This window comes from Serinus canaria, chromosome 1 (assembly GCF_022539315.1).
Source record: "Serinus canaria isolate serCan28SL12 chromosome 1, serCan2020, whole genome shotgun sequence".
In the NCBI taxonomy this organism is placed as follows: domain Eukaryota; kingdom Metazoa; phylum Chordata; class Aves; order Passeriformes; family Fringillidae; genus Serinus; species Serinus canaria.
In genome coordinates, this window is record NC_066313.1 from 66,258,472 (window position 1) to 66,276,573 (window position 18,102).

Genomic DNA, 18,102 nt, shown 5'->3' on the forward strand with positions numbered 1-18,102 from the left:
ATCTGAAGATCAGGGATGTGAACACAGTGACTATTGACACCTACCAGTAAAGCACTTAAATACCAAAATTCAAGTATTACTGTTGCTATAGCTAGAGGAGTCAAATGCAGAAAAACCTGACATATTCTTTCTAAGAATAAAAGTAATATTTCTTTAGTATCTGTGAGTGAAAGGGATGAAACTGTCAGGAAAGCACTTTTTTGCTTGTTTGTTTTTCTCTCTTCTCTTTTCTCTCATCTTACAATTTCTTTGTGTGTCAGACTCCTACATGGCCAGATTATAGTTCTCTAGACACATTTTTTGTGTGTGAGGGGCCACAGTGCAGAAGGGGAGCACATTTTTATAGATGCAGTGCTGTTGAGAATAAGCTTGAATTTTGTTCAGACAGAGAGAAAAAAAAACCCTGCATCCTTGTTTACTTTTCCTTTTAATATGACAAAAAGCCAGTGCTTTCTGCAAGAGAAAAAAAAGTTTTTAAAATTCTGCCACTACAAGGAATTCATTTGACATGTATAGATACCTACAGTGTCTACAGTGCAGGTGCCTACATCTGACTTGTCATTTTTAGGCTTCCTTTCAAAACAGTGGAGAGAAATAGTAACTTTCACAGCCCAATCCTCTGACCTACTTTCATCTGCTTTTGTGTGAGATTACATTAGGGGTGTCTTGAGAGATAAATTTAGAGATAGGAGCCTAGCTTTTGATGTAGCCTAGCTTTTTTTGCTAAATAGGGCCTGTGATGGAAGTCTCGCCCAGCTCCGAGGAAACAAGTGTTTGAAAATTGATGTCACTACTCTGGCGTCTCCTTCATTGAGTAGAATTCAAATTCTTTACTTACACATTAATTGGCATTTAGTTCTCTCAGGCTAATAGCCTGGGAGATCCAGAGAAGATGAGCTAATGGAGAGAGAGATCCAGAGAAGCCCACACCTGAAATTACTGGGTTCTTCACATTATGCTCTTACTGCACTGTGGCAGGATCTGGAAACTGAGGAACTTATCTGGGCCCCTGTGATTACATCCAGATAATTATAATAATTCTGTTTTGATTCTTTCCCTTGTAATATCACTCAAATTATCTAAAAATCATCCAATTTCAAAGCCCAGCCTTGTTTTAATTTCATTTAACAACAGCAACAAAAACAAATTAAAAAAGCTTCAATTCTCTTTCATGCACTGAGCATTAAAACTCATGTGAAAGTTTTTTTTCTGCCAACATTCTTTCCAAAGTACTCACAATTTGGAAAATACTTTTAGAAGAATATAATTTACTCAAAATGAAAGGGAAGGAAAAATTGATATTTAAAATGTACTGACTTTGATACCAGTCTATTGGCCAGTTTATATCAAAGGACAAGTATCTTGAAAAGGCAAGAAGAAAGCTCAGTTATTCCTTCAGCTTCCCAGCTCATAAGGCCCTGTTTGCACTTGTGTTGATTAAGAAAATATATTCTCCTCTCCTTCACACAGTTTGTGATTGAAATCTGCTGCTGAAGTTTGTTCCTTGGAAGATGCTTGGAAATGCTACTAAACTTTCTAATTCTGTGAATAAGGGAGAACAAGCCAGCTGAATTCTTTTCCAGGGAAGGGGAATGTGGAGGGCTGAAGCCATTTCCATGATACCATTTTCAATTTTATTCCTGCAGATGAGCTACATAAATCTGCTTTGCTATTTTTTCTGTTATTTGAACAGGTGAAAATTTTTACTGGATTGCAAAGGTATTTATTAGTAAAGAAAGGGTCTTAAACATGTACGAACAAAGTAAAATTCTCTCCATGTTTACATATTTGCATACTTTCCACATTACATTTGTCATGTAAGCAGAGAAGAAAATCTGAAGAAATAAAGTGACAATGCTGTATGACTCTCAGTTGAGGGGCTGAATGACAAGCCCTTCACTAAGGCTTATTTAAATACCTGACGCATCAACATTCCACAGAAAAATGGTATCACTTAGATTGTATTGCCAGTTGTTTGCGTTATCATCAAAGAGTTAGGGAAGAATTTTAATGCAATTTGAGTTATGTGCGTTATACAAATTTTGACCATAGGGGCATAACGTGACTGTGGCACTCCTTGGTCAGCCCCGTGTACTGTCTCCAACAGTTGCCAAAAGCAAAATTCAGGAGTTCAGGAAAGAGTGAAAGTACAGGGATAGCATTTAAGTTGTTTAAGTGTCCTTAGAGTCATTTAAGTGTCCTTAGAGTCTCTATCAATTTGCTTCTCAGGCTCCTCTTTAGCCCAATGAAATTTCTGTTTATTTAGTAACCATCATTGTTTTTCTCTTCCTCAAGCTTGTGTCTCATTCAGCTATTTGACAAATGGGTACACACACGTGCCTAAATAAGTACATACTTGCATACACACACACACACACACATGCACAAGTACAGGCAGGCATGAGTATAAATAAACTTGCATTTCATAAACTATTGGAGATACGTCTTCCTGCAGCAAGGACAGCTTACATCCCATCCTACATATAGAAGGAAACACTCTCCTTTGGGCCTGGTTCCTTGGCCTGGTCAGTTTCGGGGCCTGTTTCTTGGGATTCGTTCGGCGGGCCGCGCGCGAGCGCTAGCGCGAGCAGCGGCGAGCGTCGCAGTATGGCGCGGCTCGTGTCGCTTCTGGCGAGATCGTTTAGTGCGCTGACTAGCTCATGCTGTCGAGGATAGGCGCGGTCGATGCGCGGAGCTATCGGTCGGTCTCTCTCTCTTCTCTTCTCGTACTCTTCTCTCTTTCTCGTCTCTTCTCTTCTCTTTCGTCTCTTTCTTCTCTTCTCTTCTCTTCTCTTCTCTTCTCTTCTCTTCAAATAGCTCTTGTACTGGGGGGGGAATTGAAATAAACCTTTCTCATACTGTTTGTGATGTTTTTACACTTACACCTCCTTTCACCACACTAAGACAGTCTTAGCTGATGCATTTGTTCAGTGTGGGGAGAAGTAATTATGCATCTTCAATCACCTTTTTAAGTTCAACTCTATCCTTTCTGATTCACATTTTTGGTCTGTGTCTTATTTTTGCAGTTATTGATTTTAGAACACATTTTCTAACACCTCTTTTACAATAAAGCTGTTCTGTGCTAACTATAGCACAGCCAGCATCTTCCAGGAACTTTCCTTTCTTCCATGTCCATATTCAGCTTTGATGTGGATAGAGAATAGGATTGCAATCTGTAACATTTGGCTATCATGCACAGCAGTTACCTGAGCTGATAATACCAGTATGGAATGTACATCAAAGGAAGATTTCATTAAATAGGTGGGATATTGGTTCATTGGGTTGTTTTGATTGGTATGGAATTTCCATGTAGGCTTTCAAATGACAATCGATTTCTCAGTCAACTAATTTCATCCAAATAATAAAAGAAGGAATTACAAGAGAAAGCTGTTTAGCCCTAGCAGAAAATTGAAACACAATACCAGGGGGAGGAGAAGAGAACCAGTCCATCAGACAAGTGTAATGTGCACTTCCCCACATGGATATCATTCTTTGGGGCAGATACATCTCCTTATCTGCACCATAAAAAAGAACAGCCTGTGGGAGTTGTCTCCTATGTATTTACAGTGCCCATGAGCAATTAAATGCTATAAGAAAATTTCAGACAAGGAGCAAGAAAAAACTTTTCTTTTTTAAACTTTGCCTCTTCTAACATATTTTAGAGATGGCCTTTCCTGAGATCTGCACTCTTTGTTCTTTCCCAGAGCTCTCTCAGTGGGGATTTGATAGAGATATTACAAAGTCACTTTTTAATGAAAAAAACCATCTAATCCTAATTCTCACACTCCCTCTACTACTCTAGGTCACAATCTGATTCTTTAGCCACCTATGTGAATGTTCTTTGTTAATTCAGAAACTGGTAACAAATTAACAAATAAGCTATTTATCAATGACATAAGCTACAAAACTGGTTACACCCATTCATCTGGTGTCACACAGATGTCATTTGACTTCACCAGATTTTCAGCACAATTTTCCTCAAATAACTGATCTTATCAGTAACTGATAAAACTAGTAACTATGTTCTGTAGCTAAGGCAGTAATGGCAGTGGTACAAGATCAAAATACTCAAGTTTAGCATGCTATGGACCAGATGTTTGGGGACTTCTGAAATATATTTTACTTATTTGCAGAGTCAGGACCTATTCAAATTGTGGGAAAATCAGGCCAAATAACATTTTACCTCCATGAAATGTACTGGCACCTGCTATAAACAGAAGACACTGCTCAGATATTTTCTGGGGCAACTAGAAGATGTGAAAAATTTGAGACATTTTGCATAATAGTTATGGCATTTTTTCTTCCTCCTTTAGTTTATGAACTTTGCCACACCCTTTGGGAGAACAATGGGCTGCAAATACGTCTATATTGTGACTAAGGTTTTCTTAGCATTCAAAAAATGCATATGAGAAAGTTCTGAGAGCGCTCCTTCCTGTATTCAGAAAGGTGTGGTTAAAAAAAGATTGCATGCCTTAATTTATCCAGTTGAAAGGTCTTCCCCAGGAACAGCAACCTACAATAACTAAAGGAAATAGCTTGACTGGCAAAAGTTAATCCATAAAACACAACATTATCTCTGGTGCATTATGGTATTTCATACCAGACTTTGTGAAATGCTGTTCTCACTTTGACAGTAACTTAATCTAGTGAAAGTGTTTATAAGTTCTTCTGCCTCTGCACAACAGCTGTTGCTCCACCATATTAAAAAATAGTTCTTATGTCTACCTATTTTAATAATTCAGGTGATAAAGTGCTGAAAAATTACAATATAAAAAGAAAAATGAGAATTCCATACATATTATCTAAATATTCATTTTGACAGTACTGAGGCCAATATTTGTCTGCCATAGTCAAAGGGCTGTAGCATTATTCTTTCAATTAAATATTGAATATTTAAAATTTCAGGAGTTAGAAAACCCCAGGTAATTGTGTTCCCTTACACAAAAAATTATAACTTGGTGGTTAAGGTAGTCTGCTGGTAAAAATAAGCTCTTAGCAAAAGAAGAAATAATTTGAACTTGGGTTTAGTCATATGCTAAGTGACCCTTCCCATTGGTGAGCTATTGCTTTCTGGTCCTGTTATTTGAGAGAGTTGTGTGTCAATGAGTTAAAGAGCACAGTTGCCTGTCTCAAACACTGTTAGGCCACAGAAAGAACTTGCCATAAAATAAGCCACACAGTGGGCACAGAAGGGACAAAATTGAGATAGGAAGGCCCTAATTCCAGACCTGGTAAAGGCAACATCTGGTCAGCACATTCTGGTTAATGGATCTGGACAGAAGTTTTCACCATGGCAAGCTGTGTGAAAAGAAACAATGGCTCATACACATATCACTGGTCAAACAAGGATCACCCCAATTATGGGACAGATGGCATCTGCGACCACTAATGGCCACCAAGACTCCCAAGACATGTCTCTGTGGATACCTGGAACTTGGGCTGTATAAAGGTGGTACTGTTGTCTGTGTGTTGGAGGATAAATTACTTGTCTGTAGAACTTGCTGAAGTTTAGGGCTTGACATGCTTCAGTGATCTCAGGCTAGGGGGAGGTTAGCAAAGCTTGGGAAGAAAAATGTATCACTGATTGTGGACGCAAAGAATGCAGAGTCTACAGACCACAAGGACATTTGGCAGAACTCCAAAGATAAGAAAAAACTAATAAACACAATTCACAGGGGGAGATCATAACCATTGACTCATAACCCACTGACCCATGAAACCCACCAAATCAAAAGAAAAGAAAGACTGAGCATACAGACTGATTACCTTTAGAGTAGAGTGGAGAAAAGTTTTGAACAAGCCTGGGACTCCCATGTCTCTCTATCTCTCTCTCTCTCTCTTCTTTCCCCCCCATCCCCCTTGTCCCTCTCACCTCTTTTCTATTTATTTCTATCTCTCTACCTCACACTCACTGTTCAAATAAATCTGTAATACTGACTTGGGCATATGGTCTCATCTGCACCTAAACCTGTGCAGAGGCACATCTTAATCATTGGATTGTAACAGCATGAGCCTTGCACCTGAACTAGGCAGAAGAATTCTAATTTTTGAGCATAAAGGAAAGAAAGTTGTTACAAAGTACTGCAGGTACTTGGCACTGCCAGTAGTTGCCCTTTGCAAGGAAGCCCAGGACATTGCTTATTTACCTTTAAAACTCATATCCTAGTAAGAGCAAGGAAGCCCATGAAGAAAAGGGCTTTCCATCTCCCATTAGATCATTAGTATATATATTTTTTAAGATGTCTATCAAGGAGCATGAGGACCAGAATCGTCAGGGGGAATTCATAAGGTTAGAATAACCTGCCCATAGAAAAAAGTTGCACTTCTTATTTCTCCCTCTCCTCTGTGTTGCAGCCATGAATGCTGCTAGAATTCATAGAGACACTCATAATCTGATTCTGAGTCACAAATACCTCTTAGTAAGGGTGTACCCATAGGCAATATATTCCCTTGATTAATTATTTTGACCAGAGAGAAAAGTAACTCTGTATAAAGACATAGCACAGGACCCAACCATCAGTGTATTTTATGTAGGGCTGGACTGGGAATTCAGGGAGGGGCAGGCCTTGTGTTAGTCACCTTCAAGAGGAAGGTGTCACTCTATGCATGAGCATCTCTTCCTTTTCTATTTGCTGCCCTGGGTTTTTTGCGTAAGAGACCCCTTCCCTTTTGACTTAACTAGTTGGAACTGCTGTCTATGTACATACATGAGCTTACACTAAGCAAGAAAAATGTGCAGGTGGCACAGATGTGCAACACACATCTGTGGGATTACATTACCCAACTGTGTTGGTCTGCTAAATGCTGCCTTGCAGCTGTGCACCATCCACTGCCCACACCTGTACATATATTTCAGAGTGTTTAGTTTTAGTCATCTTTTGACATGACCTCTATTGAACACAATTAAATTTGGAGAAATCAGGTCCAATTAATAGGACCATACTAGTTAACTTAGTAGGAATAGGATCTGGACCTGAGAAATATCCTCTGTTTTTCCACACTATTGTTACACACAGTCCTTGACACAGTACTGTGCATGACAATTATCTGTCTCTGAAAAAAAGACTTAGGCATAGACAGATCTCCCTGTTACAAGCTCTGGATGGCTTTCAGTAGGAGTGTGGATGAGGCCACACAGTTCTTTTTGAAAAGCAACTTTCGTGATACAGGTACAGAACATGCTGTTCTCCCTGCCCTCAGGCCAGATAATGGGCTATGGTATGTTTCATTTAATAGCTTAAATGAAACATACCATAGCCCAATAATAGCTTTACCCTATCTTGAAACGAAAAAAATTGAACATTATTTGCTAGGCTGTCTTCAAATCTTTTGGACATACCAGTTATAGAATCTCATAACCCATAACACCACAGTTAACCTATCCTACTTGGAAAATTTCAAGTGTTACAGGACTTTTCTTCTGGAGGACTGAGTGTATGAAAAAATATATTCAGTAAAGTATTCTTCCCTTTTTGGGAGGAGTCACAGAACCATATTTGTCTAAAAATTTTCTTCTGAGTCACTGCTCATTCCCAACTCTGTGTTGTGAATATACATAAAACCTCAATGGAGCTAAGCTACACTATGCTATTTTCATTATGCTGTTTTATAAACCTTAACAAAGATGTGGAGGTAGCACAATATTTTGCAGTAGGCTTTGTACTGAAAAATGGAAAACCAACATAAATTGACAAGGAAATCATGCAGAGAAAAATGTATTTTACTAGCAATCAAGGGACATAGAATTTTTAGAAAAGTGAATAAGCTGAAGCTAAGAACAATGAACACAATCATCTTGTTCAGAAAGCTGTGAGAGTTGGGAAGTATGGTAATATATTGCCACTGTAGGGTGCTATAAGCTTTTGACTTTAATGACACTGAATAAGCCATTCAAAACTAAATTATGGCACTTGTGAAATACTTCTGTTCAGTTTTCTGCCAGTGCTACTCTATTTTAAAAGTCAACATCCCCTACTGGCAGTTTCTTAGCAGGCATTGTGAGAATTCCTTGGATGGCCAATAAGCCTTCATTGTAGATGAGGTATTTAAAATGAACCTGCTTGAAATGCCCTCCAAACTGTGTCAAAAGTCTAAGCTGCAAGAGATAGTGGCCTCTCATTACTGATCACTAATGTGTCCCTGATGCTGGTTATTAATAAAGGATAAAGAGGATTTATTGTAGGGAGGAATTCTAAGATATTTCTTGTTTTCTATCATAAATTAGGACAGGCCACACACTCTGCTAAATCAAGCTATCAGAATTATTTTGATGGGGTTACATAAGCCTAGGATGTTGCCAGTTATGTTTGTATCTACTTTTCAGAGAACTTCCTCCTTTCCTCTTGAGAGAACAAGCAAAAGCAGAGTATTTACTTAAGTTCAAACAAGTAGATTATTGATAGATAGGTATGAAACAAGTTACTGTTTGCACAAAAGCACCTCACTGGTTGAACTAAAAAGAAAAATTTAAAAATCCTTAAAATGTGATAAATCAATAGTAGTACATGATCCAGTGTAATGATTAGGTAAATTAAATTATTACTCAGTTAATAGTCATCAGTTATCAATACAAACTTGTTTGTATTTTTTACATTGCTCTTTTCTGACACTGCAGAAAAATTTGTGTCTAGAATACTGTCTCCCTGTGCTTCAATTTAGATGTTTTCTTAAGGTAGTCAGGGAAATATAATTCAAGTTCTGAAACAGTCTGAGAAATTACATTCTGCTGTATTTCACTTCTATCCTTCCTTCAATTTAATATGGACTTTATGCTAGAGAATTGAAAGAAAAATGAAACGTGACTGCAGTACAGCTCTCACGCTCTGGGCATGGCTGCATTTGTACATGTTACATGCTATACTGAGATCCAAAGGCAAAGTTCGAGTTCCTCTGAATTTCTGAAAGCTGAATTTCTTCAGAGTATGAGAAGTTTTTTCATGGAAAATAGTTATGTGATTTTCACTGTTATAGTTATGCTGAAACTGTTCATTTCCTGATATACAGCACTGCATCACATATTCTTTATTCTCTAGGAACAATGCTTGCATGTGGTTACAACACAGAAAATGAGACAGACTGTTTATAAGTATGTCAGATTTACTTTAGTCTAAAAAAAGGTTGAATTATTTTATACAGCTTTGAAATATTAAGTAATCAGCATAACTAACAACAAAAATTCACCATCCAATGAATATAGTGATTGTCATGAAAAGACAGCTGGCCTGCTTCATTCCTAGGCTGAGGTCAGCACCATTGTTGGAATTTCATATGTATGCATCTTCCTATAGGCTGTCTACTCTACCACACCAGAGACCAAAGACTTAGCAAGGACTGCCTTAGAATAAGCCTTGGGCTTATTTGGGGTAGCAGAACTGGCCTGCTCTGTCCCAAAGTTTCTTCTCTGAGTTCAAAGGCCATACATACAGGAAAATATAAATTTAACTTCTCCAGACTGTATTGTTTGCATCTCTATTTGTGTTTCCCAAACACTTTGGCTAAAGAAGGTAGTGCTGTGAGACAGGTTAAGCATATATCTAATTTACAAGTGGGGCTTGTCTTGTTGAATGGAAATTGATAACAAATTCATATCACGTAGCACCTGAATTCTGAAAGAAAAATGTTTCAAAAATAAGATATTCCTGCTCTCAGGTGTTACTATAAATAAAAGCTAGAGGTCAATTTCAAATTAAAGTGCATGTAGATTTGTTAAAGCTAATTCCCATTTAATGCTAATTCCTCATTTCTTATGGGGAAAGACATCTGTTTCACATGGGAGGCAACTAAATTCTCAATGTGTCTGGAAAGACGTATTCACAAAAGTTTCTTCTGGACTGTAAAAAGATAAACAATTAGTATCTGAAAATTTCAGGACTGCTGTAAAGATTTTTGACTTCAAGAGACACAGAACTTGAGATGTACAAAATTTAGGAATGTGTGCATGCTTGTATTCATTAATTCTGAGATTTGTGGTAGTTACATTTGTATAACATGTGTATATTTTCTTGTCTGCTGCTCTGCTTCAACAGCTGCCTTTTATCAAACAGAACCAATGTTTGGAGAATAGCTTCATACTACTAAGTACCAAGCCTATGAAAAAGTAACCATGGACAAAAATACAGGATATTATTAAGTTAATTCATGTTAGTTTGCTTTTTTTTGTGTCCAAAGAAATTTTTAATTTTCACGAAAGATAATAGGACTAAAGATTGGCTAGCATCTTGCTAAATGACGTCTCACATATGTCACTACAAAAGTTGTCCAAATATAAAATAACCTGGGCTTGTATAAGATACATTAAAACCAGCCTCTGTATCTTAAAGAGAAGCATGGAGTTGTATACAGTATTCCTATAAGAAAAGTACTGATTTCATGCTATTGTATTTACTAACAGTAAGGGAGTTGTTAGCTTACAAACCTATTTACAGCCATTTTAAAGAAAGAAAAAAAAAGTGAACACAAGTTCTTCCCTCCTTTGTTTACTGCTGGTAGTACAGAAGGAGAAATGCAAATGTGCAGAGATAAGAGAGGCATGCAACAAGATCACATGTGGGAGGGATTTCCCCCCAGATCTTTTGCCTCTGCCCACATACCCAAACGGTGCAAATGCTTAATGCAGAACAGATCCCAGTGTGTGATCCCCACATAACATTTCTGCAGAACTTCTCTTTGGTGAAATATGGCGTTACTTCATGTTCATCCCTGTAAATACCTGCAACTCTGACTGAGAGGCAGCCCTATAGCTCTAAAACATGTATTTCTGTGGAAAATTCAAATTATTCTAGCATATTTTTCCAAATGGTAATTGCTTGGTTTTCTGTTTTCAAGGTCTGTGAAGGCAGTGAAACCCAACCCTACTGCACTTGAAAAGAACAGCAAGCACAGAAGGACAACAACTCACCCGTACTCTTAATTGATCTGGTATTTCTACAAGGTGCCACCCTTTTCCACACCTCCTACCTCCTCCTTAAGTGACTCAGCCTCTGAAGGAAAAATCTCTTGACTTTTCAGACAGCTGGATGGGGAAGAACAGTTCAGCTCTCAGTCTGCTTTGATTGTGCCTCCCTTCCAGGCTGACTAACCACACTGAGCCACTCTAGGACACTAACTTCTACCATACCTAGGTAAGGATGTTAACTGTTCTGGTTTTATACTGTTCTCTACCTTGTAGGGAAATTCCTACATTTTCAGTTGTTCTGTGATTTCTTAATGTCCAGTTTAGGATGCCATTTCAAAGGATCTGATTTTCAAGAAGAATAAAGAACTTGACTATGAAAATGCAGCTCCAAAAGTTTTACAGTTTTGGTGTTCAGGTTCATGGGTCCTTTCTGACTTCTTCTGTCCATACCATCTTAATTATTTCATTATTTATATTATATTGCTAATTGTATTTTATTCTAGTGATAATTCTCTGGTGAATTCACTGTTCAGACCACTTCTCATGAATGGCTGTTTTAATGTCCTTTTTGGTCTTTGGCTCATTCTAGTGTTTAGTTTTTTTCTTTATTTGGATTTTTTTGTCTAAAATTAATGAGTATTTACTCTTTTATAATTTTCTTGAATTATCTTTATTATTTTAGGGAAAAAAAAAAAAAAAAACTAAAACAAAACATACCTAAAACAACAGTTCCCTTTAATTTTCACCCTTGCAAAAATGCCCATTCTACTTTAATGCAAGGAGTTATCTATACAATGACCAGAACACATGTATAAACAGGAAGGGTTCTTCATCAAAAATCTAATGAATTGAATGACAGAGCTGAATAAAGAAAATGAAAATTCTCACCCGCTTTCCTACACTCTATTAAAAAACAAAAAACATTTAAAACTGAATGAGTATTTCAAATTTGAAAATACATACAAATTTGGATTGTGATTTAGCTGATTTTACATTAGTGACAGTTCCACAGCTTCTTTCAAAACAGAATCTCCTCCGCCCACATCTTGAAAAACCAGTTTTGAGAGCTCTTTCAGCTACAAATACATGAATGATTGCTGTCATACATTCACGTGGTCTCTAGTCCTATCTTACCTGTTTTCTTTCTTACACAAATACACGTTATTTCGGTATTCTGTGTGAACTCTTTTCTGTGTTATTAGTTCTGTGGACAAGGCGGTAGAGTAAAATATTTATTTAAACACAATGTGTTATTTTCAGAAGTTCATGAATGTATTTTATGGCTATTGCTCTGATGTGTAACTCCTGAAAAAAATCTGTCTAGGAACACATTTTTGTGATTGTTTAATATCTGTAAAATAAATGTAGCAATTTTTAAATGTAATTTTCAGCAAAAGGACAAAAAGACTAGCTAATTGCCGAACAAATAGAATCATGTTACTGTTGGCAATTGTGTGGGAAGAAATTAGAGCATCAGTTATACACAGAGATCTGCACCTGACAGAAGGGGCCTTTAAGGCTGTTTGAAGAGATCATATTCCTGTCGGTAATAACAAGTTTGGATTTATGAAGGATTGTACAGCCTTGAATGGCTCTGGCTGTGATAGCGATTTGCAAAACAGCCTTTATCCCCTTTATCCGCTATCAGGAAATTCTTATTTGAGTGTATGTATAGGTAGACAGATCTGATAGCCCAGTCACAGCACTGTTATCTGAGGGGAGAAAGGATGGATGTGGACAACACCAAAATTGCTATTGACTTCCAGACCAGAAAGATTTTACCTCACACACTTATGGGTGCCTGTCTAGAAGAAAAGCTGCAATTATGTGTGTCCTCAGTGTCTTAGTAGGGCTTGGAAATCTTTATCCTGTATCAAATCAGGATTATTTAATTCAGTTGCTTGCTCATACTATATTCAAGAGAAATGATGGAGGAAATAATGAAGTTTGCTGACTTGAAAGCTGTTAATTGAAAGCAAGGAAACACTGTTGTGTCTTTCCTAACTGTGATTCAGACCAAATGTGCTTTTCTTTAAACCATCATATTCTCTACATTCAGCTCACATAAATGAAAGATAAGCCACATACTATACAATTAAGAGTTACAAGGGAAAACAAAGGAAAACAAAAGGTGGAGCTGAAGTAAGTCTTCAGTTCTAATGGAATGATCCTAAAATTTTGAGCTCTGGTTGCTCAGAGGATACTGACTGTTTGGCTTGGATCAGAGCAGAATACTTCTTAAAGAAGATCAAATTTTGGTGGCAAGCTTCATATCTGGGATAAAGAAAGAACGAAGTATAGGCCAATTTTTATTTTCACATGGCTAATATTAGATGCTTTCAAAAAGCTGGAACTTGAAGATCATGTAGCAAACAGCAGCCAGCAAGCTGTGGTTGTGTAGAGCCATATATGGAACCCGTTTATTCCAGCTGGTGTTTCATGTGGACATGCCAATCTCAGCAACTTCTCTACAACTGAAGCTGGTTTAGCAATACAGCACAAGAAGGTGGATGACAGGCAAATTCTGAAACATTTCTTTACTAAGTCAGTTGTTCAGCTACCACTTTTTGTATCACCCAGTTCATTAATAATAGTGGGAAATTTGACATTTTAGGCATTTGAATTTGGCAATGCTTTATATGAAAAACCTCAATATAAAAACAAATATTTTGACTTTTAAGAGAAGAAGGTGTATCTTTCTTGACACTCCTTCAACATTTACTATGCTGAATTCCTTATTATACAGTGTGATGATAATGCAGAGGCCTCTTGCCTCTAAGCTGTGGAAATTAATATTGTTTTATTAGAAGCAAAATACATATCAACTGACTTCTTATGAATAAGGTCTTAATGACTGTCATAGCTAGAAGGCAAAGAGCAAAGATTTTTTTTGTTGGAACTAGTTCAGTCTGATGTGGAAAACATGAATCTTACAGGAAATGCTTCTATTATTATGTATTTTTTAAATACAGCAATGCATATGTGTGGAGCCTAATCACATAGACATACAGCCAAGAGCAGAAGGAAGGCAAAAGGAGACTCTGGTGGAGAAATGGGTGTGGTAAGATGATCTGGAAACTAGAAGGTCTGGCTTTCAGAATTTAAGACAGGCCTGAGGTATTCTGCTGATCAGTCACTGCAGGAGATGAAAAGGAGATGAAGAAGTGTGTAAATATAGGTATTTGTGATAAAAATAGTGTTAGAGACTTGTGCTGCTTTTGGAGGAATTTCCTGCCAGGTTAGATGGACTTTTACTTTCCCTGCAGCTGTGTCTGAAGTTTTTCTGAATTTCTTTGGGATTATGTGCAGATTTCCCACAAAATGTTTGAGGGCCTGAATCTAGGACTGGCATGTCTTAAAACCATTTAGGAGCTGCTTACTGGACTGGCCAGGGCAGTTTTAATTTTCGTTTAGAGTTTCCTGACGCTGTTTTTAAATTCAAATTACACTGGAGTTGCATTGCTGTTTGTTTTTGTTTTGCATTCCAGTGGAGTTGTTTTGCTTCGGTGGTTGAGATCTTATTAAAAATGTCTGAACATAAATTACTACTACAGCACAGTACAGAAAGCTATAACTCTGCTTTCTCACTATCTCATTTACAAAGTTAAAAACTTTTTGTTTATCTCCCTATGGTCTGAAGATGAGCTCTTCACTGACCTATGAGAATAATGTGACAGTTCCAGATCTTTATGAGCTGATATTTTTAAACTAATGGGATCCTCATAATGCCTAGTCCACTCCCCTTTTCAAATACACAGATACAAACACACACAGTTCAGAATAGTGAAGGCCAAGGAAAAATGCTTTGATTAGCTCTATTCTGCCTCTTTATGCAGGATTCTTTTCATTTCTAAGCCCTAAAATTTAAATCTTACCCTGATGATTCTTGATTGCCTGTGCTACAGATTAAAGTAAGATTTTTTTTTTTAAATTTGCATTTTAAATTTTAATTAATTAATCTTTGATATACACCTTGAAAGCTCAGAGGTAAGAGGAAAGCCTTAAGGACAAAATGGCAGTATTCTGTAGGACTAAAATGCTTGGGTTTAAAATTTCAGACTACCTGGCACATTTTCAGTGCTGACTGTAAAAGGGAGTGTACCTGTTCCTTAGATTCATTTATGCATACTGCTTTGGGTTGGGACACTATGCAGCAGTTTATTCTAGATGCTGTACACATATGAAACAGAAATATTGTTTTCCCCTAAAAATATTTAAAAAATAATATAGGATGAGAAAAAAACCCAGTATTAATTAAATGCTGGAGGATGAAAGAAACACACTGGACTCTCATGGATACAAGAGGAATCGTAAGCCTTTTTACAGTTTGTTTGTAATTTGGCTTAATTTTCACAAAAGAAGTCTCCCTTTTCAAAGTCTTATGATTAATTTCCCTTAGCAAATGGCTTTAAAAGTACTTAATAGAAAATCAATCCTAAATCCTTCTATTTATCTTCTACATAATCCAAAATACTTCTATGCAAACTACTACTTCTTGAGATGAAGAAGTTCCAGTTCTCATTGCTTGAAAATGCACTGAATTATCAAACTTTCTATTGTCCTGGGACTGACTACATCAAATGTCCAGCTGTACCTAAGCTGAAAAAGTAAATCAGAGACCTCTCTATCATTTTGGGACAATTCAGGAAACCTTATAGTGAAAGTGATAACTATCTAAAAAACCTGATTGCTTGATAACCTACCTGAACAGTTTCTAGGAAATTCAGTTCATATATGCTTAAAACCTTACATAAATATTTTTAAAAGGCATTTTATAACCTATTGCAAAATAAATAAGCCTCGCCATAGCCCTGAGCATATTTTTATTGTGTGGGAACCAGATCCAGCAGTCACATGTTTTCTACACACACTGTGCCAATGCTTGCTTGATACCAACAACTAAGGTTAAAAAACTGGAATGCAGGTAGGAGACTTTCAAAATGCCAGAATTTTAAACTCTAATAAATATTTAGAATTTCACAATTGGTTAAGATTCATGCAGAGTTTGGACTCCAGTATTAGTTTTGTGTTTATATATTTACTTTCTAGAAAGATCTCTAGTTGCTTAATGCTTCTTTTTGTTTGTTTGCTTCTTTATTTATGTTGTGATATTTTTTGAGAGGCTATTTTTTGGGGGGGGGGTCGTTGAGATACTTTCTGTGGTGTTTTTTGTTTTGTTTTGGTTTGTTTTTTGTTTGTTTTGATTGTTTGTTTGTTTTTAACCATAAGCTTTTTTTAGTAATTGTTGGGCAGCAAAAGCATAGAAAAGAAAAATCTGCTCTAAGTGCAATCCTTTGTGGCATCCACAATGTTTTTTTGTCAGTGGAAGCATTATTCTTAAGCTTCTGCCAGAATCCAAAATCTTCACCTTCCATCAGTAAAGAAAGAACCACAGGCCTTGGTGTCTCCACTCTATTTTAGGTGCGTGAGCAATACACTTTACATCTGCAAAAAGGATAAAAAGATAGCTCTGTCATCCAGAGAACCAGGAATGTTTCTGTTTTTTAAGGACTGCTTCTGTCAGCTTTCTGGTTCTTCTGTAAATTTTAGCAGAAAATATAGTGGAGACAGTGGAGTTGGTTGTGAGCTTTCCAGCACAACACTGTTCTTTTGGAAAATGCTGCTTTACAAAAAGGAATCCATTTGCTAAAGAGGGTCGGTTTTACCCAAACTCTTACGTCAATGTTAGCATTTGGGGCTTTTTAAACTTAAGGGACAATTTTCTGTCATTAAAATGTCGTTATGTTCTGCCTGATGCTTTCTCCAGGAAACCTGGTATTCACAATCCACATTCAAAGCAAAAAATGAAATCTTTTGAGTAGCTCAACTCCCAAATATTTTTTTTTTAAATTTGCATTTTAAATTTTAATTAATTAATCTTTGATATACACCTTGAAAGCTCAGAGGTAAGAGGAAAGCCTTAAGGACAAAATGGCAGTATTCTGTAGGACTAAAATGCTTGGGTTTAAAATTTCAGACTACCTGGCACATTTTCAGTGCTGACTGTAAAAGGGAGTGTACCTGTTCCTTAGATTCATTTATGCATACTGCTTTGGGTTGGGACACTATGCAGCAGTTTATTCTAGATGCTGTACACATATGAAACAGAAATATTGTTTTCCCCTAAAAATATTTAAAAAATAATATAGGATGAGAAAAAAACCCAGTATTAATTAAATGCTGGAGGATGAAAGAAACACACTGGACTCTCATGGATACAAGAGGAATCGTAAGCCTTTTTACAGTTTGTTTGTAATTTGGCTTAATTTTCACAAAAGAAGTCTCCCTTTTCAAAGTCTTATGATTAATTTCCCTTAGCAAATGGCTTTAAAAGTACTTAATAGAAAATCAATCCTAAATCCTTCTATTTATCTTCTACATAATCCAAAATACTTCTATGCAAACTACTACTTCTTGAGATGAAGAAGTTCCAGTTCTCATTGCTTGAAAATGCACTGAATTATCAAACTTTCTATTGTCCTGGGACTGACTACATCAAATGTCCAGCTGTACCTAAGCTGAAAAAGTAAATCAGAGACCTCTCTATCATTTTGGGACAATTCAGGAAACCTTATAGTGAAAGTGATAACTATCTAAAAAACCTGATTGCTTGATAACCTACCTGAACAGTTTCTAGGAAATTCAGTTCATATATGCTTAAAACCTTACATAAATATTTTTAAAAGGCATTTTATAACCTATTGCAAAATAAATAAGCCTCGCCATAGCCCTGAGCATATTTTTATTGTGTGGGAACCAGATCCAGCAGTCACATGTTTTCTACACACACTGTGCCAATGCTTGCTTGATACCAACAACTAAGGTTAAAAAACTGGAATGCAGGTAGGAGACTTTCAAAATGCCAGAATTTTAAACTCTAATAAATATTTAGAATTTCACAATTGGTTAAGATTCATGCAGAGTTTGGACTCCAGTATTAGTTTTGTGTTTATATATTTACTTTCTAGAAAGATCTCTAGTTGCTTAATGCTTCTTTTTGTTTGTTTGCTTCTTTATTTATGTTGTGATATTTTTTGAGAGGCTATTTTTTGGGGGGGGGTCGTTGGGATACTTTCTGTGGTGTTTTTTGTTTTGTTTTGGTTTGTTTTTTGTTTGTTTTGATTGTTTGTTTGTTTTTAACCATAAGCTTTTTTTAGTAATTGTTGGGCAGCAAAAGCATAGAAAAGAAAAATCTGCTCTAAGTGCAA

At 36.6% G+C, this 18,102-nt stretch overlaps 1 protein-coding gene across 4 annotated transcripts in view; it reads left to right on the top strand.

The window, feature by feature from the left end:
- Nucleotides 1–18,102, top strand: part of SCEL (sciellin) — a 70,686-nt gene that overhangs the window by 11,090 nt on the left and 41,494 nt on the right. For 3 of the 4 annotated variants that reach the window (XM_018908770.3, XM_018908771.3, XM_018908767.3), the window contains exons 2-3: nt 10,825–10,930; nt 11,008–11,120. The gene's annotated coding sequence lies outside the window, so the exon portion shown is untranslated. The remainder of the gene's footprint in view (nt 1–10,824; nt 10,931–11,007; nt 11,121–18,102) is intronic. The other variant, XM_018908768.3, reaches the window with a different exon arrangement.